The 21,035-nt window shown below is 47.5% G+C and overlaps 1 protein-coding gene across 1 annotated transcript in view; it reads left to right on the forward strand.

Moving 5' to 3' along the window:
• The first annotated feature begins 1,057 nt into the window (after positions 1–1,057).
• The window catches only part of BLK (BLK proto-oncogene, Src family tyrosine kinase), a 45,762-nt gene continuing 25,784 nt past the window's right edge, over positions 1,058–21,035 (forward strand). Inside the window, exon 1 of the mRNA XM_067745326.1 lies at positions 1,058–1,182. The gene's annotated coding sequence lies outside the window, so the exon portion shown is untranslated. The remainder of the gene's footprint in view (positions 1,183–21,035) is intronic.

Consider the following 21,035-nt stretch of genomic DNA (forward strand, 5'->3'; position numbering starts at 1 on the left):
GTTTCTGCTGCTGATGCCATGAACATCTGTCAAAAAGCTCTTTCCTACCGGGAACTCGCAGAGAATTACTGTCTTAGTCCTACAATCCAAGGAGAGAAACGCCATAAGGAAGCTGAAATTCTGGACTGTGGTCCCAGGGCAGGAGTAGAAGAAGATCTGTCTAAATTCTATCCCTGCCGCACCCTCACTGAGGTTCCCAGACATAAAGGCAGGAGAGGAAGCCACCCATTGGCTCCCTTTTGTCTGTGCGTCAGAAAGCAGGTGTCCAGTGGCTCACCATGTCTGGCTGGACCAGCAAAGTCTCCAGAGGTCATCTCAGCAACCTTCTTGGTCCCATCGGTCCCTCTGCCAATGTGGTACAGGACAGCACCTCACCACTCTGGGTGTTAGGGTCCTTCCCCATCACCCGCATCATTCTCGGTTCCTCTGAGTTTTCACAGCTGAGTGAAATAGCACAATTGAAGAGGCTCTGAGATCAAAATCAAGGACTGGCTAGGGTGCTAGAAACGAGGGAATTAGCTGATTCTGTGCCGCCTCTCACTCATTCTGTCGTTTGTGCTCTTAGTATCCCATGGGCTAGGTATTGTCAGGACTATCTGGAAGACAAGAAAAATCCAGCAAGCCTGGGAGAATGGCCACCCTGCCCACCCAGACGGCACAAGGCAGCAGAGCCCAGGCTCCTTCTTGCCTTGAAGACAAACACTGCAAAGCAGAGCGAAATACCTTGCCGAGTTAGCTTGGAGGTTACTAACTCTGCCAGGCTTTGCTGCAGGAAAAACAACATCTGTGTTGTTCAATCAAAACCCCATGAGAAAATTTCCCAGTGGCCTAGGGGCATTGTTACCGATGCGGCCCAGGCCCAGAGAAAGACCAGCTGCTTGTGGGCCTTCCTCGCAGGCTTTTCCTGGACCCAGTGAGCCCACGGAAGCTTTTGAAGGGCTTGGCGGGAGGGGCGGGGCTCCTTGGGGGCAGCTGTGACCACAGACCGGGGAGCCTGCCACCTCGGCCGGGTGATTGCCATCGTCAGCAGGAAGCTACGAGCTACTGAACGGATTGAGACACCTGGGATGGGCTCCTGTTTTGGGATTGCTTCCGAGCTGCTGGCTGTAACTGGAAGGACACTGCCCCACAAGGCGCGGGGATCTGAAGAGCTATGGTGAGCGGCCGCTGAGCATTGCCAAGGTAAGATGCATCTTCTGCCTTCCCGACCGTCTCATTTCCTCAAATGGTGCCAACAGTGCCCGGAGGCCTGTGGGTGGGAGACCGGGCAGGAACATTGCTATGGGGGTTATGGGCAGAGAGAGAAGACATTCTTAGGATCCGAGCCGCAGCTATGAACAGATTGCCCTGTTGTTTGTTCGTTTCTGTTTTAGAGAGTTGTTTGATTTATAAAAGTTCATCCATCCAGGGTAGATTCTGTTTCTCAGGCTTTCTAAGCTGGAAAAGGTGGTAAATGTGCCACAGAGGAAAGAGAGGAGGAGGCTGGACCGGGTGGTGGCGAGATGTGTGGGCACTCACGGCAGCTGTGGGCTCCAGGCAAGAGCTTCCCTATAAGCGAGAGTAAAGGTACCATGGTGCAGAGCTGATGGAGGCCAGCGGTGACGCATGGGAGCGTCTGGCTCAAGGTCAACGATTGGCTGTTGCTTTTGTTTCATTTTGGGTTTTTTTCTTTTTTTTAAATAAGGTTTTCCATTTTTCAGACATGTGGGGGTAGGGTGATGGAATAGGTTTAACGATGGCCTTTTGGGCTAAGAGATCTATTTGGCCAACTGTGAAAAGGAAAGAACAGTTGACAACATATTTTGAAAGGATTTTAAACATTCTAGGATTTTGACAACTTTTCTAGTCATTTCCTAACTGTGTTCACCGCTGTGTTTAGCCTCAACTGCCCACATTACCAATGAACTAAAGAGTTATCACCGCGTTTCCGTAGTTATAGAGAATTCCATATAATATATGTTGATAGTCCTCCCTCCTGGAAGGGAGCTTGATTCCCCTCAGCTTAAGTGAGAACTGGACTTAGTAGAATGTATGGAAAGCGAAAAACAGTAACACTATAGTGGAGAATCCTGGCCACAAAGTTAACATCTCCAGGGACAAGTCATATTGTATTTATTGCGTAACTTTGTCTGCAAGGAGAAAAGTACTTCACCTGTGTGCTATTCTTCCCCCAAACCCATAATCCCAGTCTAGTCATAAGAAAACGTCAGACAAACCCAAATTGAGGGACAGTCTACAGACTATTTGACCTTCTAGATTGTCAAGGTCATGACAAATGAGTAAAGATGGGGAAACCGTCACACATCAGAGGAGAGGAAGGAGACGTGACAACTAAATCCAGAATTCATATCCGGGCTGGATTGGATTCCGGACCAACAACAACCTCAAAGTCATCAGTGAAAAACAGGTGAAGTCTAAATAAAGTCTGGAGTCTAATGACTATCATTGTGCCTTTCTTAGTTCTGACAAATGTACCATGGTTAGGAAAGAAGCCAACATTAGGGGAAGCTGGGTGAAGGATGTATGGGAAGTCTCTATCCTCTTGGATAGAAGTCTCTATCACCTTGGAGCTCCCCACCTTATTCCCAGAAAGCTCCTTATTTCCCTCTCTTCATAGTATTTCTCATGATTCATTTATTTTTTCATGCAGCACACATTTTTTGAGCCCTCACTCTGTGTCAGGGGACTTAGGGCCGACACCCCACCTCTGTCTCCTAGCAGAGCTCACTGCGCTGGTTCAGGCTCCTGGGCCCCCAGCACATGCCTAGCTACCCACAACTGGCCCCTCACCAGTGAGGAAGTAGGAGGCCGAGCATGGAGGCCAGGGAGGGCCCAGACCCAGCATGGAATACCCGCTGAACTCTGCCATCCTGAGCTCAGCCATCCCCACAGAATCTGTGGTCAGCCGAGCAGCAGTGAGCTGTGCTGGCCGACGCTCTCCCGTGAGCGGAGCATCTCCAGAGGGACGCAGAGCGGAACCGGGACTCTTGAAGAGCCAGCTCCTGCACTGCCCTAGAATCTGCAGTATCCAGATGAGACCACTAGGGGCAGCATCCTTGCTTGTAAGGGGCAGGTGTTTGGAAAGGTACCAGGGAGACAGAGAAGCCTGACCTCCCCAACACACACACACACACACACACACACACACGCACGCACGCACGCACGCACGCACACCCCACAGGCCCGGCAGAGCAGGTGTGCCCTTGTTTGAAGGTGATATCTCAGCCAGATTAGAGAAACGCTGCGGAAGCAGATGAGAAAGAAGAAAGAATTATGAAGCTGTGGGGTGATAGCGTTTAGATGAAAATCACATCACTTAGATGAAGACCAAAATTAAAGAGCGGAGATTACCTTCCCTGTCATGTCCCCTGCTCCCTCACTGCTCCTGGACCTCCTCCACAGGTCCGCACTCCTGCTGGGCCCCCCACCCCTCATCCAGGCAAGTCCCGCTTGTCCTGATTCTCAGGATCGGAAGACCAATGTCTTCTCTTCTGTCACCAGTGCCCAGACCCATCCCTGTGTCCCCATGGCCTCCAGCACATGCTTAGGGCTATTTGCTTGCTGGTGTGCTGCCCCTCTGGACCTGCGCTCCTCCAGGACAGGGACCAGGCCCTTCCTCCCTTCCCTCTGAGTCCCAGCACCCAGAACGTGCCCAGCACAGGGTGGATTCCCTGTGGAGTGGTTCTTGAGGGACAGAAACAAGGACACGTTCTTGAAGGCAAATAAGCTTAAGACATGAGGAAGAAAGCTGGAAGGGGGAAAAGCATGTGAGATTTCACGATCACCCTTAGTCACAGTGGACTCCGGGACCATGGCCACACCAGGGCTTTAATGGGGGCCCTTGCAGAAGGAGATGGGTGTCACTAGGTCTTCAGCATGTTCTGCTCCTGCAAGGCAGAGTGGACCAGAGGAAGGTGCTGGACCTTGGGGTCAGCCAATCCTGCACTGGGACCTGGCTCTGCCACTTATGGGGGATCTGGGAGGGTTGAGCAAATGACCTAGCTCTCTGTAAAGGGGAAACAGTTGCACCCAGCTCCAGGTACAGAAGAGAGAACTAAATTGAACAAGATCATTGGAGCATGGAGGCTCTGCCATGGCCCCTCAGCTCCCCATGGGCCACTGTGTGGCTTGTGCATGCCCCCTCACCAAAGGCCTGATGCTTCCCAAAACCATGGGGTAGAAAGAGATTATCTCAGGTGCCTTGTCAAGGCCACTCTCTGCTGACCTCTTTGCACACCTTGTTACCTGGGCTGCTGCACCGGGACCAGGGTGAGGCAAGTGGGGCTCCGAGGGTACAGAATTCAAAGAGGCTCACCCTCTCAGGATTGCTCAGCTGCAGGGGATGGTCGAATATATTCACATGTCTGCACGGATATGAGATGCTCTGTGTTTAATGAATTAAGTCAGGAGTTCTGACCTCGAGACCACAGACCGCTCTTCAGTTTCACGGGACCTGTGAGCTCCCTGAACTTTGTGGACGCGTGAATTCTTCTACAAAGAGCATTTATAGCTTTCATCAGATTCCCAAAAGGATCTGTCCACCCCAAAATATTTGGACTCACCAAGTCCGATGGTTAGGAAGGATAATTTAATTTTATCTCAGTGTGCTGTATGTACAAGGCAGGGGAAGGGACTTGGGCATAGGAGAGAGACAAAGCAGCCGTGGCCGAGGGGTCCTACAGCTGAGAGGTTGGATGCCTGGGCTTCCCAAGGGCCCAAGTTCAAGGTTCAGTCCTGCCACTTCCTGGCTGTCGCACCTCAGGCATGTCACCAAATGTCTTCCTGAAATAACAACTGTTTGACCTCACGCTATACTGGCAGCCTCACCTATCTCAGTAGGGGACTTATACCCTTAAGTCTCATTTCTTTATTTGTTGATAATAGCATATCACAGTGTTATAAGAATTAAACTCCAAAGCCCTAATTCTTTGGTGAATTGAAGCTGAGGAGGACACAATATTTCCATCTAGATTCTATTCAGGGCTTCATGGAAGAATCAATTCTCCTTGTAAGAGGAGTCCTTGTAATTTGAAAAGGCACATTTCACATTTGTAACTTCTTAGATTTATTTGTACGCACAACATTTATCTTGAAATCTTGAAAAGGGAGAGTGTGATTTGGTTTCTCAAAAGAGGAAATGGGTTTAATAAGATTGAGAAACACGAATCTAGGTGCCTTGGGTGCTCCCCCTGTGTCGAGCTTATTGGGCCGAGAGCTGTGTGTCTGGATCTCAGTGCCTGGGCTGTTCAGGGAACCACATTCCTGAATCAGGCCCGTGAACCCAGCTTGGCAAGGACACACTGTGCTTGGCTCATACCAAAGGCGCCTGTAAGAAACAAGGCAGGCCCTTCACTGTGGCATCATTGCTGCAACGCTGTTGAGACCGCCGCCCACCACGGCACTCAGCACCTCCCTAAAAGGAGCCTCGGGAGAATTCCTCTCAGACTCCAGACCCGGGAGACACCAACTCTGCCAACGGGTCATTTCCCACCCGCTGCTTCAGACTCCAGGACACTTAGAGCCGAATTTCCATCTAACCATATTAGCAGCTGGGGAGCCCCATCTCAGGGTCTGTATTTCTGTGTACCTGCCTTACTGTCAAATTTGTTTTCCTGCCCTAACTTACCCTTTGGTCTGATTTCTTTGTCTACTTTTCTCTCCTGTTATTTCATATTTATTTTTATAAGTGGCCCCAAATCTTTTTGGAAACATCAGGAAATAAATAAATAAGTAAACAAAAACAGGACAGTGTTCTGGAAAGAGCCTGCTGCGTGGTGAGGGTACTCAATAAGAATTAGCTCCCTTTCTGTGTACAAAGCGTAGACCAACCTATTGGGAGATATCCAGCTGTGAGTCTATTATAGTTAGACAAATAGCCTGTTTCAACTGTCTGTTTTTACAGTTATTCTAGCCTCTATTGTTACAGAGATTATATAAAATTATTTCATGGTAAGATTCTTTTTATTCCTACCATTTCTAAAGTAAATGGGACTTTTCAAAAATAAATTCATTTTTTTAAAAAAAATTATTGCACTTGGGGACTTCCCTGGTGGTCCAGTGGTTAAGACTCCGTACTCCCAATGCAGGGGGCCCGGGTTTAATCCCTGGTCGGGGAACTAGATCCCACATGCATGCCGCAATTAAGAGGCTACATGCCACAACCAAGGATCCCACATGCTGCAACGAAGATCCTGAACACAGCAACGAAGATCCCACGTGCCGCAACTAAGACCCGGCACAGCAAAATAAAATAAATAAATATTAAAAAATAAAAAAGTATTGCATTTGAAGATAGGACCAAAAGTAATGAGCCATTTTATGATTTTATTTGGGCGGCTTTATGGGAAAGGCTGAAGTCTCCTTTTCCTAATGAGAGCCATTTCTATTTTGTAGTGTCCGTCTGTCTTTCTGTCGGTCGGTCTGGCAGACTCCCTGGCACCTGTCAGTGCTGTCAGGGATGTGTCAGGTTAAGATAGGAGTCTTCGGGACTGACAGCAGGGATGTGCTGTCACATGCTGAACTACCAGCTTTCCGGGAAGCAAACATTCACACGTATAAGTTAATCATCAGTTTTACTGGTATGAAGGATGTATGATGCATAATTTACAAACATTAATATATACAATACCCTTTCTTATAAATACCATATAGCCCATTGATTCTCCACAGAATGCTTTTGTGGACTTTTGCCAAACCCTTGTATCCAAAGTCAAGCTATGGTTGCCATCGATGCACGTGAACTTCACTGATATTTTCATTTATGCCAAGAAGTAAGATCAGACTGAAACCACAAAGACGTGTCGGAACCGCACTTGTTAGTCTGTGTGGTGACCCACTTCTTTACTAAATTGGAAGATAGTTTTTTATTACTTTAAAAATTTTCCCCATTTTGGGGGGTGCTATTCACAGCTACAAATAGTTTTAAATGAAATCAACATTATCAACATTTTCTCCATCACTGTCTTAAGTTGGGAAGATCAGCGTAACAGATCAAGCCCAGATGTATAGCCCTTGCCTATTCCTGTGGTGTAAACACTCTCGCCGTAGCTGATTTCAAACCGCCAGCATGACTTGGCTGAACGCAAAGCTGGGAGGCTGGAAAGAGGCGAGGTAGCACACAGTTATACTGTGTCCACCCTACAGATACTACTGATATAAGTACCTTCAGGAGCAGAGACAAGAGTAAAGTATCTAGGAAGTGATGAGGTTTGAGTGTGTATTACCTCCATTTTTAATGTCATTTAATTATATTTTATGTAATTTTAATTTCGTACATTTTAATTTTGAATAACAATGTACTTAACAAACAGCTCACAAATACCCCCCAAATTTAACAATTGGCTCTTACAAACCAGTGTGAGCTGACTCCAGCACATGGCTGCCTGAGAGGCATAATATCTCAGTGCCAAAGTACAGATCTGTGCCTTGTCTGTATCTGGGCTTTGCTGAGCAGGACCAAGTAGAGACTAACCTGCCTCCTGGGCTCTCCTGAGTCCCAAGCCTGGCAGAAGATGCCCAGGGATCCGGTGGTCCTGCTGTGTGCTTGGTGGCAGGGAAAAAGGAGGGGTGCAGGGCCCTGGATGGAGACCCTCTCCCCACAGCAGGCGTGTCTCTGCACCTGTTGCTGCAGCTGGCGACCTAAGTCTTGGAGATCATGGACCCCTGCTGAGTTTCATGGAGCCTATGACCTCCTTGAACTTGCATGCAAGCTTTTGTGGAATGGACAGGTCTTGAGCAAAGATCGTTTACAGCTTTCATCAGATTTCAGGAAGGTTTGGGGCTGCTGGCACAGGAAGGATTGGCTTCTGTTTGACTTCCAAGGGGTGAAGGTGGCTTTTCTGTGTACTCCTGGGACCTGCTCCAAGAATGAGGCAAGGTGGCCCCCGCAGGGGAGGCCTTTGCCACTCTTGTCACCTAGAAGTGTGGGCGGAGACGCTTCCTAGAGGGGACCGGGGCTCAGTGCAGGACACAGTGCTGTGGCTCCCAGCCGTCAAGGCTGAGATTGCAGATGTCCGGGCCCGGTGGCCCTGTCACAGGTGTGGAGGAGGGATGGGGCTCAGCGAGCCCATGTTCCTGCCGCGGCCTGACCCCCGCTGAGGCTGCTCCCACCTGGGCAGTCAGTGAGAGGCGCCCACTCCCACCCTCCCCTCCTGGTCAGATGGAGCTTCCCAGGGTCCTCCACGCCCCATTGTCACCGAGACAAGTGCCCTCTGAGAACTCGCAAACGGGAAGCGAAAATAACACCCCCAGAGAGGCTCCTGGCCCAGCGCCGAGGGGACAGGCCCTGTGACTGGCTCGCTCCTTCTGGTCTTCAGGAGGATCTCATTTGCTTGCACAAGAGTTTGCTCATAGGAGGGTCACACTTTGGTGGCGTCGGGAGGGTTTAACACCTTTCTCCTCGAGGCCCCTTGAGGGACACGCAGGTGGACCGAGGTGGGTGCAACTCGGCGTTTGCCACATCCGTGCAAATGGCTCCGCCACATTCATCCTGGCGCGTGGAACCTCTACTTGCAGCCTGCAGAGAAAGCCACCCTCTCGTAATGTGCGCCCTGCCCTCCTCCCGTCTGTTCGTGTGCCATCAGAACTGCCGCGGGGGCTGCCTGCCTGTGAAAGCGTCACCGTCACCACGTGTGGCCCTTCTCATCCTGTTGATGGGAAAGGCCCTTGACAATGAAGGGAAGGGAAAGGTGTAAGAAGGACTGGAGAGAAACACGGGCCTCAGGGGCTTCCCTGGTGGCGCAGTGGTTGAGAGTCCGCCTGCCGATGCAGGGGACACGGGTTCGTGCCCTGGTCTGGGAAGATCCCACATGCCGCGGAGCGGCTGGGCCCGTGAGCCATGGCCGCTGAGCCTGCGCGTCTGGAGCCTGTGCTCCGCAACGGGAGAGGCCACAGCACTGAGAGGCCCGCGTACCGCAAAAAACAAACAAACAAACAAAAAACACGGGCCTCAGGAGCTGGTTTTGTCCAGGTGTATAATATTGTCAGAAGTTTTATATTTAAGGTCTTTGCTGAATTCTCTTGGTTAAATACTTTCAGTTCATTGTAGGTGGGAGGGGCCCCTAGCCAATCTCCCCTGAGCAGGTGCTCAAAAGATGTTTCCAGTGTGGTGATTGCTGCTCCATGGGGCCCTGTGACGGACGAGCGCGCCCCCATCTCCCACCTCTGAGACGGGACGCCTTGAGGTTTTAGCCTCAGGAGGCTGGAACTTGCCGGCATGCAGCGTTTGGTGCGGTAGTCCTTTTTGGACCCTGTTTTAAGAATTTTATACTAGAAAGACGAAAAAGAAAATCTGTTGCAGGCAAGGGGCTTGTTGATGTAGGTGTGCTCACACACACACGCACACACAGACACACACACACTTGTCAACAACACCAAGAAACCACCCAGCACAACAAATTGCATTTGCAACAAAAGTGAATGAATCCATTCTGCCCCGTAAAGAGATCTCCAGGCCTCTTCCATTCTGGAGAAATCTAGTCGCTGGAGCACCTCCTCCCCAAAGTCCTTCATACTTTCTACCGCACAATGTTTTCTGTCATCAAATGGCAAGACATGTCTTCTTCTGCTCTGAGTGGGTCTCGGGAGGGCCGAGAGCACCTACCACCACTCTCCCACCCAGAGCCGGGCCCGGCGTGTTTGCGGGAGCACGGGGCTGGGACTGGGGCTGTGGGCAAGTCAGAGGGGAGGATGGAGGTGCCAGGCCCGCCCGTCCTCGGGGGCTGGTGTTCCTTGGCCTGACTCCACACTCTGCAGGACAGGCCGGGTCTGAAATCCCTGGGAGCCCTGCCAGCCCTTCCTCCCATCTCCTGCTTAGGTGACCAGCTCCCCTGGCATCTCCGGGAGGAGTGTGGAGTGTTCCTACAAAGGAGCCCTGAAGTGCAGGGGAAGCAGGAGTCGTAGCAAAGGCAGAGGACGGCCGGAGCTCCCCAGGCTTCCCTGTGTGAGGGCAGCACCGTGATCACACTGACTTCTCCTTTCTCAAATGCGCCCCCAGGTCTCCATCGCTTTAGCTCAGGTCCCCCCTACTCTAGCCTGGATGATTGCACATCCTGGGAGCTCATCTGTCTGCTTCCAGTCTCTTCCACGCCAGTCCATCCTGCATGTGGCCGGTGAGGTCTTTCTAAAGGTCAAACGTGGCCCTGTCACCAGTCAGGGTAAAATTTCTGTTGACTCCTCTCGATGACTGAGAACAGAGACCAGACCGTCTGGGTCTCCGTCCCCTCTCCTGGCGTCCACCTCCAGGCTCACTGGGCCCACCACAACTCAGAGCTTTTGTTAAATCCTCTTCTCTGCCGGAAATGCCCATCTACCCAGGGAGAGATCCTGTGGGACCTCGAAGGTCCAGCTCTAAAATCTCGTGAGCTTCTTATGGCCGTTCCCCTCCACCCGGGCCTGGCTAGAGGCTCCCTCCATGGAGCCCAGCAGGGAGCTTAAGAGAAAGGACTTTGGGCTTCAAGCTGAGTGGCACGGTCTCCATCCCAGGTCCCATTTACACACCCCAGTTGTATCGCCAACTCCCAGCCACACACCCAGAGAGCAGAGTACCGTTCACGAGGTCACACAGATCATCGGTGACTGGCCTGGCCCTCGGGCTGGACCTCGTCACTCTTCACTTCCGTCTGTCTGGCCTTAAGACTGCCTTGAAGCTTTCCCGTGCTGCGCTTGCCAACCTAAGGGGAGGACCGCGGTGCTGAGTTTGTTTCCTTGCTTTACTCTCTTTTACTTTCCCAAGGCCGCACAGCCTGGGAACACTCAGGAATCAGTATTTGGCTCATTTATTATCCCCTCACCCCCAAATAGAGAAGAAGAAGAATGTCCTGCTTGTGAGAACAATGACGCTAAGGGGAACCTCTGAAATTGTTGACAAGGACACCAGCTTCACAGACGGTAGCAGCACGGGTTGAGCAAGTTTATGATGAAGGTGTTGCTGCCTCTGGAAGGATGTCTGGTGGGCTCAGGGGGGGTCAGGGCAGAGTGTGGACCCATGTGGGAGGGTATGAATCTCAGCCACACTCAGTGTGCAAAAACGAAACATCTAGTCTGAGCATCTTTGTTTCTGCTGGGTAGTGGAAAAACCCCCAGTGAGCTCAGTACCCTCCCCCTTTCTCCAGGGTTGGGTCCGAGGTTGGGGGTGGGGAGCTCAAGGGAATCAGGCCTTTGAGGTGGCCTATCTGATCCTACTTCTCTATCCACGCAGGCCGCTGCTGGGATGTCTTATTCCAGCCTCTGCCCCGGGTCAAGGCTGTCAGGGTGCCACACCCTGGCATCCACATCCACGTGCGCTAAGCCAGACTCACGCGAGGCCCCGAGGGAGCAGAAACGAGAGTCTCTGTGAGGTCAGATGTGCACCCGCTGTGCCCACCCCTATCTGATCTGTCTGTGACGGGGCTGTCCCCCAGGTCCTGCCACGGGCTTCGGGGCCATCAGACGAGGTAGCCACTCATCTCTCTAGGGGCCAGCAGAGCCTCGGTGGAGGAGCTGCAGAAGGAGGGCAGCCCTGCATGTGCTGAGCACTTTGGGAAGGAAAAGCCACATGTGCAGGATGCGGTGATGGCGGCTCTCGCGGTTCACGACCCCCGAGCTGCAGGGCTGCAGAGATGAGAGGGAGGCGGTTAGGAGCTCGCCTGAGGGACGTGAGCCAGGCCTGAGGTCAGAGCTGGGCTGTGGAGCCTCCATGCTAATGACTAGTGCGCTGACCATGACCTTAAGAAGGTCAAGTCCTTATTGATGAAGCTGCTGCTGCCCCGCCCCACCCCCCAGCTGGCTGCACTGCAGGAAGATCCTTGGCAATTTTCTCTTGGTGGCTGTTGTGAGAGTAGCTAAACTCCCAGGACCCATGCGGACCCTGCGGGGACCCTGTGTCTATTTCCAGCTTGGCAGGGGAGTGGTCTGTCACCTGGGTGTGTCCTTTAGTTCTGACTCTGCTTGTGGATGGGGGGAATCTAAAAAGCAGAAGGTCACGTACATTTAGACGTGAAATCCCTCATGCTGTTTGCAGGAACCAGTCTCCCTGTCAGCCCAGACTCGGATGACGAGGACCCAAGCCTAGGAATAAGGATGCGCTCTCTCCGCTCTTCCAGTTGCAGCCTGGGGTTTTGTGCTCCGTGAGGTCTGCGGAGCTCTGACCAGGTCCGCCGGGGGCCTTCCTTCTTCACCTGCTCACAGGGAAGCCACAGAAAGGGCCGGGCCACTTAGAAACAGGAGATCCGCCACAGCCATTTGGAAGAATAGGCTGATTTCGTACAGATTTATCATTTACCTCCTTTCTTTAAAACTATAAGAATCATATAATACAAAAAATTTTTGGAAATAGATATGAGCCATCAATAATTCCACTAACCTCTGATTTCTACCCAAGACTTGCTTGTCTTGGTTCATACGATGCAGCTTCTCATTGCTGGAATCATAAGGGACAGAGACCTTTGGATTCTGGAGGCTTTTTCCTTGCTTTCTTTTTTTCATCTTAACATAAGCATCTTTCCCATGGCTACATGTCTTCACAGGGATCATTTTTGAAGCTGCATAATATTTCACTGTGTTAACTCTATTTCAAACTGGCCATTTTAGTTTCCTTTTTTTAACATCCCAGAGGGCTATGATTAAAAACAAAATAACATGTAGCTTGCAAAGTCATTCTGAACTGCATCACTCAGCCAAAGAGTATCCTTTCCTAGTCCTTCCGAGGAACGACAGTTATATAGGGAGACGGAATGCTTATTTGGGGATGGAGTGGGGTGGACTTGGACTTGCATTTGAAGCCGTGGTGATAGTGGCCTGAGTTTTCATCCTCTCATCTAGCTCCCTCGTTGTCAGCAACTATATTCTCTGACCAGGGTTACTGATGTGGTCTTTGGCCGGAAAACAGACTTTCCTCTCTGTGAAATGAAATGACTCATAAGGAAACAAAACGCAAGGCTTTGGCCTCATTTGTCCCATAGTCTAAACCAAGATTCTTAATCAGAGGTCCATGAATCGTTGTGAGGGTTTTGGGGAAGAAGCGTCCTGAAAATGAACACACAATTGGACATGTATGCACATAAGTGTGTTTGCAGGGGGAGGTGTCTGTAGCTTCGTCAGATTCTCCAAGGAGGCTGTGGCCCCCAAAACGTTTTTAAAAACAACAGACCTTTCTTTCTCTCTCTCTCCTTCCCTCCCAGCCCCTTTTGGGAGTCTGGGGTTGAAATAAAAGAATCCGAAAGATCTGTGTCTCCATACAGGAAGTCCAGGCGTGGAATGGTGACCATACGATCCCCATCTGGGGAGACTTGGATTCGAACCCAAGCCTGTCTCACTGCCAGCTCTGCGTGTGCGTACCCATTGTGCTAAAGTGCCTTATGGTTGAGAGAGTTGCTTCTCTTTTTACTTCTTTAACCAAAGCCAATTGCGAATGTGTTCAAAAAAGAGGCCCTGCCATGATCATGGCCATCCTTGGTTCTTAACAAGAGGAAATGTTTTGGCCTTGCATTTCTCTCCAGGGAGTTGGCCTGACACAGAAATATTTGTGGTTGGTTAATTAACCATAGGAGATGAGCTGAGTTTATCACAGGAAATGTTATCACTCAAGGCTTAAGGAGCCAAAGAAACTTTGAAATCCAAGAGACCAAACCCAACAGTTCAACCCAACGGGTGGGAGACTTCAACCCATGACTTCCTGAATACCAAGGGGCCTCTTCTCTTCAAACAGATGTTTTTAGTAACAACAAACTATTTGGCACCCTTAAGTGACTTTGGCTTCCTAAATGTGTTTGATTTCCTTTCTCTCTTAGTAATCCTGTCCTGAATCTCCTTAAACACAAGCGTGCATACCTGGAGGCAAGAAGATGGGGCAAAATTCAATCTCAGGTCTCCTTGTTTCCTCTGAGAACCTCTGCTAAGTTAACCACTTATTATTCCTGAAAACTGGCAGCCCTTAAAGGGGAAAGACTTCCTGAAATATGGGAAATAATCATGCAATAAAAAAGGAGTAAATTATTTCATTTTGGACATCTTAGATGTAATACAATATTAAACATTAGATCAATGTGCCTTGTTGACCACATAGTACTGGCTAGGGATCGATAATCAGTACATAGAATAACACTGGCTTTTGGTATAAATGGCAACTTTTTACTGTAGTCCTGGTAAATTAAACTGATTACTCTTTATGGCAGCGGGATATTAGGGGGAAGTGGATAAGTAGGCATTTTCTTATCTTTGGGTTCTCTCTGATTGATTCATTCATTCAAAAGAAGAGAAAGCTCTACTGCATATTAGAATACGTTCCAAGTGCTGAGATGGGTCCTGGAGATACAAAGATAAAAAAAAAAGCCCCTTCCCTTGAGGCATTCACAAAATCTAATTTAGAAGGCAGGCATTAAACAGAAGGCCCAAAGGACTGTGTTTGGTGCTGTAAGAAGTGCTGTGGGCCAGAGGAGGAGGTGACGTAATCGAAACAGGGTGCCAGGATGATGGATGGGCTACGCCATGAATGAAGACTAGTTCTTCAATCAGACCCAGGGACCAACACCCAAGAAAATCATGTTGGGTGTTTCCTTAGCTTTTTTCCAGAACTTATTATCATTTCTTAATGTGGTCTAATCAATATCATCGTTAGCATGTAAAAATCTTGACTCAGTAAGTCAGAAAGAGAAAAACAAATACCGTATGCTAACGGATATATATGGAATCTAAAAAAAAAAAAAAAGGTTCTGAAGAACCTAGGGACAGGACAGGAATAAAGACGCAGATGTAGAGAATGGACTTGAGGACACAGGGAGGGGGAAGGGTCAGCTGGGACGAAGTAAGAGTATAGCATTGACATATATACACTACCAAGTGTAAAATAGATAGCTAGTGGGAAACAGCTGCATAACACAGGGAGATCACCTCTGTGTTTTGTGACCACCTAGAGGGGTGGGATAGGGAGGGTGGGAGGGAGACTCAAGAGGGAGGGGATATGGGGATATATGTATACATATAGCTGATTCACTTTGTTATACAGCAGAAACTAACACAACATTGTAAAGCAATATACTCTAATAAAGATGTTAAAAAAAACACTTCACTCTAAACACTGCACTGAAGTCCACCTGATGACATATGAGTTATCCAGTAGGGAGGCGGATAGTCTGGAAGATGGACAGTTCTAAATTTTTAGGTTTTATTATTTGGTCTTAACAGAGATTTTTATTAGGTATGGTACTTTAAAGTTTACATATTATTTAAATGATTTTCATTTGATCCTTTAAGGCAAGCAGGAAACATATCCCTAGCCCCATTTTATAGATAAAGCAACTGAGGCTCAGCGAGATTTAAAAATCTTGCCCCAAATCACACAAGCTTCTAAATAAACATAAGTATTTCTTGATGGTTTGGGGGTCTGTGTAATAATATATTATCAAGCCGTGGCATAAAAATAACTGACATTTATTGAGGGCTTACTGTGTGTCAAGGCACTACTGTAAGTAAGTTATATAGTTCAACTTATTTAATATAAAATCATTCAGGAACTTGCTTTCATAAAAGTATTTTTGGCTTTTTTGCCTTTGCTCATCTTATAGATGAATCCAGATTATTCACTTTCAAGGTTTTCTGGGCAAAAAGCATGATTGCCTTTCCAAAAAAGTAATGAATTATTCAAGAAACACTGAAGCAAAGTTCTCCCTTTTTTTTTCTTTTTGCTCTTGGTAGGATATTTTCTTTTTCTTTCTTTCTTTTTTTTTTTTTTGGCTGTGCCACGCGGCATGAGGTATCTTAGTGCCCCAACCAGGGATGGAAGCCTTGCCCCCTGCAGTGGAAGTGCGGAGTCTTAACCACTGGCCCACCAGGGAAGGCCCAGATACAGTATTTTCATACTCCCCATATAGTATCTTCTTCATTCAAGTATTTGTTAAGTTGAACTTTTGCCTTCTTTTATTGCATTGAAAAAGTTATTTATATACTCTCGTATCAGATATATGTTTTTCAAACATTTTCCCCTGTCTGTGGTTTACGTGTTCATTTCTTTAATAGTGTCTTTTAAAGTGCAGAAATTTTTAACTTTGGAAAAGTCTAATTTATCAATTTTTTCTTTCATGCTTACGTGCTTTTAAGTTCTAAGAGATGTTTTTTTGCCTAAGCCAGGATCACAAAGATTTCCCCTATGATTTTTTTTCTAGAACTATCATGTATCTTTTTTAGCAGCTTTTGGGATTTTTTCTTTATCACTAGTTTTCAGCAATTTGATCATGATGTAACTTGATGTGGTTTTCTTCATACATGAGGTTGAGTGACTTTCTTGAATCCTTGGGTTTATAGTTTTCATCAAATTTGGAATTTCCATCTTTCATTTCAAATTTTTTTCTCTTCCATCCCTTTTCTGATAATCCAATTATGTGTTTTTTGACCACTTAACATGGTCAGTTGTCTCACAGGTCGCTGTGCCCTGTTCTTTTTCTAGTTTTATTTCTCTTTATTTATTGAAAGCACTTCACTTTAGTTTCTTTTTCTATTGCTGCTATGTTTACAATCTCTAAGACCTGCATCCTGTTCTAAAATCCTACCATAATCTACTTTTACTTGTTTATCACTTATTACTTATACATAATTTTCTAATCATTTTTATGTTTTTCACAGATGTCATCACAAGTGTTTCATTTACATTACTTCACATACTTTGGAACACAGTAGATTCAGCCAGATTTCAAAGCCAGAGAATTGGTTTTTAAATATTAGTGTCTGACTCGGTGTACGGTCTTGATCAAGTCTTTAGACCTCACTGAGCCTCAGTTTCTTCATCTATAAAATGGGAAGGAATATGTCTACTGTCAGGTCTAGATATACTATATGTAAAGCACATGGCAGAGTGTCCAGCCTTGAGTAGGAAGGAATACTAGGTCCAGTGCTAGTAATCATTAGTATTCATGCTCCCCTGTGATAGGCAAATCCTACAACAAAGAGTTTTATAAGTTAGTTTTAGATCTCTGTGCCTCTAGCCGGACATCCATGTCTCACAATAATTACAGTTAACCCAAAAAATGTCAGGGGGGGCTTCCCTGGTGGCGCAGTGGTTGAGAGTCCGCCTGCCGATGCAGGGGACACGGGTTCGTGCCCCGGTCCGGGAAGATCCCACATGCCGCGGAGCGGCTGTGCCCGTGAGCCATGGCCGCTGAGCCTGCGCGTCCGGAGCCTGTGCTCCGCAACGGGAGAGGCCACGACAGTGAGAGGCCCGCATACCGAAGGAAAAAAAAAATGTCAGGGACCTAAGACCTTTTTTTTTTCTTTTCCTTTCTTTCTGTCTTTAACCTTTTCCAATTTCCTGTTTGCAAGCATAAAATAGAGCCAGCATTTTCAGTCCGAATGTCTCCCCGCCCCCTCAAGCCTGGTAGAGGTGCTTCTCTACACAAGCCTCCCTTCTGTTTACAAATTCCGCCTCTGAGTTGTGCATAATAAACATTGGAGAGGCGGCTCAAAAGGACTGATGATGGCTAGTGCCTTTGAAAGTAATTCAGGTCGTGAACAGACGCGCATCTGGGAAGACACCTGTGAGCCTCAGCTTGAGAGAACAAGGCTTCCCGTCAGCGATGTGACACAAATCCCTGTTCAGTTGCTTCTGTTTCTTCACCTCCGTCTTCAGCCTCCTGAGGACGAAGATGAGGTTTCTGTTCAGCTCACAGGGTCGTTTTGAGGGACACGTGTATGGAGGACAAAAAAAAAATCATTCCTTTTAAAGACAAGAGGATCACAGGCAGGAAAACTACAAGCGTTATTTACGAGGGACTCATATGAAGAAATACCCAAGGTCTTCAGGACTATCTTTTAATCCTTTTTGCAAGTAATACTCCAGAAATGCAGCCAAATGAAAGAAAGGGTCTTCATGAAGTGGGGTTGATGGACCTGTCTGCATCAGCATGGTCAGGGCAGTAATTAAAAATGCAGATCCTGGGGCTCCAGGCTGGACCTACACGTGTCAGAACTGCTGGGACTGGGCCTCACACTGGCTGTAAACTCCCAGCTTTGATAATGCAAGCTTAGGAACTACTGTGCTGAAGAATCATAACTGACTCCATTAGGAAGTGAACTCATGATTTAATTTTTTAATAAAATCAGTGCAAAAAAAATAGAAACTTAAAAGTAGATTAAGATCCATGGTCCCATCGGTACCAAATACACCAGTAGTTTTTTTGTTTGTTTCGACATACGGGTAGCATGTTTTACTTATCACTACTGTGTGTTTTTTGTTTGCTTATTTTTTTTCATTTATTTTCTTTTTATTTATTTTTGGCTGCATTGGGTCTTTGTTGCTGAGCACGGGCTTTCTCTAGCTGTGGTGAGCAGGGGCTAGTCTTTGTTACGGTGCGCTGGCTTCTCATGGCGGTGGCTTCTCTTGTTGCAGCGCACGGGCTCTAGGCGCGCGGGCTTCAGTAATTGCGGTGCGCGGGCTCAGTAGTTGTGACGCACGGGCTTAGTTGCTCCACAGCATGTGGGATCTTCCCTGACCAGGACTCGAACCCGTGTCCTCTGCATTGGCAGGCGGATTCTTAACCACTGCGCCATCAGGGAAGCCCGTGGTTGTTGGGTTTTTTTTTTAGTATAAATGTACATGCTGTCTCCCGATAAAAGAATTTTATTCACAAGCTAGTAATTATCACAAGAATTTAAATATCATCATGGTACCATTTTCCGCCTAATTGCCTAACAAATTTCAAGCTTGCCTATGTCAGCAGAATCAAATGTAGGTGACACAGGAAGCATGTGTCTATATTTTACTTAACACATTGTCACAAGAAGGCTGTCTTCCTTCCTGAAGTTTTGCTCAGCACCCTCAAACATTTTACCACCTGAAAATCATTTTGATCAATTTACCATTGCGGGGAGTGAATTTCCACTGCAGAAATATTTTCAGTTTACAAAATTGAAATAGCCATATGTGTGTCCCCTCTTCACTGGGCCTAAGTTGGCGACCGCTTTGACCAAGGGCATACACAAGTCCAAGTCCACTGCTAGCTCGCCCAGTGGCCCTGACATACTCAGGCAGGAGTTACAACTCTACAGTGGGTCCTGTGCTAGCACTGGGCAAATATTCTACTAGTATTGAAAATATCGCACAAGGTGTCAACTGTGGTTTCTTGACTAATTCTAGCATTAGCATCCAGCCAGTGGAAAACGCTGAACAAGGTTCTTGCGTCGATGTCTTTGGGAAAGCACCATTTCTGTATATGCAGATACTACCCAGCCCTGGTGGAATTATGCAGGGCATTTTTTTCTGGTGTTCTCTCGCTCTCATCCTTTACTCTCTCAACTCCCAACTAACAAGCGTGGAAGGAATGCTGGAATTAGCACATTGACCCCTCATGGAACCATTAGTTGAAATGTTGATGAGGAGATGATCGATGGAAGGATCAAACCAGCATCACCTGAACCCAGATCTATCTTAGCATCACTGAAGCGGTGCCGCTGGACAGTTGGGCCTCCAGATAGGTTGTGACACAGAGCTCACGTCACCCCCATAAGGCATCCCTACCAGGAAAAGATGAACCTGAATGTAGTGGACCCCGCAGAGTTAGTTCTATGTATGAGGAAGAGGTAGATAGAGCAGCAGGTTGTGAGCCACCACGAGGATGCAAACTCCAGCACGCAGAACATTCCACAGGACCACCACTCTGGATCCGATAACTCAGTGGCATGAAACAAACCTAAGCAGGGGCTGGGGGGCAGTTCCAGTAAAGATGACTTGAGAGAGACTCAACCATCCCATAGAATGTGTGAAGCTTGTTTGAATCCTGGATAGGACAAACCAACAGCAAGAAGGCATTTTTGAGACAACTGGGGAAATTGATTACGGATTGGATGTTACATAAAACCGCAGAATTATTGCTCATTTTGTTAGGTGTGATAATGACATTGTGAGAAAATGTCTCCATGTTTTAAAGACACGTGCAGAGTATGTGGAGGTGACACGGCATGTTTCAAGCCATGAGTTTCATTTCATTTCAAAGTTTCAATCCTTTATTTATAAAATGATTTGTCTTAAAACACCTAAAGTACTTCAATCAAGAAAACAATTTCTAAAGATAATTGGTGAATCTAGGGGGATGAGTATGGAGGTGTTCATTATACTCTTTATTTTTATATTTAGAAAGTTTTCATTAAAAATAGTTTTAATCTAAAAAAGTGATATCTGAGCCATCCGTTAAGGACTACCTAGTGTTTTCTTCCAGGTGGAAGTGATTTCTTCTTGCTGAGCTCACAAGACCTCTCTTCTGTATGTCACCTGCCTACCCTGATTGTTGTGACTTAAGTGTATGTCTCACCTCTTATCGTCCCCCGAGAACGGACGCCTTCCTTGTTTCATCTCTATGTCTTCGCTGTGTCTGACACAGTACACGGTTGACAGTGACTGAATGAACACAAGGATATAGTTTCTAAGAGCCAACACTGCAGCTGTTTCATGATCACATGTGGGGGGAGCGATATGGGCAAAGGTGATGTAGCGTCATTCAAGTTAGTTATCCTGAACTTGAGACTCAAAAAATAAGTTTCAATTCAAGTTCTTTGGCCTCTTCTTTAGTTTAGAGTCATAGGCCCATCACTGTACTCTCTAGGAAATGGGCATTGCACTAGTGGATTCGTGGGGGGCAGGCCTTGGAATGCTTGCAAGTAGACAAATGTTCCACGAGGGCAGAAGGAACTCGCCAATGAGAGGCTGGCGTCTCACCACGATGTCCAACACCCAGGATGGGCCCTGGGTCTGCACACAGGCTTACCTGTTCCAACTTGAAGCTACCCACCCATGTCTGGCAGGTTAAGTCAGAGGGTAGAGCTTTCGGCTAATAACATGGCAGTGTTTCCAGATCCCAGACTTAGGAACCAGTCAGAGGTGGGTGTAAGGCTGGCTCCGCAGCTCACTAGCTTGACGTGGCTTCAAGTCTCAAGTCCATCTCATCTGTAGAAAGAAGGTAGCACTGCCTGTCCCACAGTTACTAAAGGAAATATTATTGTTGATTATTTGTATATGTGGAATAATAGTAAAATATTTATTAAACACTATGGGCCAGGCACTGTTCTAAGATGTTCCA

The sequence above is a fragment of the Pseudorca crassidens genome, chromosome 7 (genome assembly GCF_039906515.1).
Source record: "Pseudorca crassidens isolate mPseCra1 chromosome 7, mPseCra1.hap1, whole genome shotgun sequence".
Lineage (NCBI taxonomy): Eukaryota > Metazoa > Chordata > Mammalia > Artiodactyla > Delphinidae > Pseudorca > Pseudorca crassidens.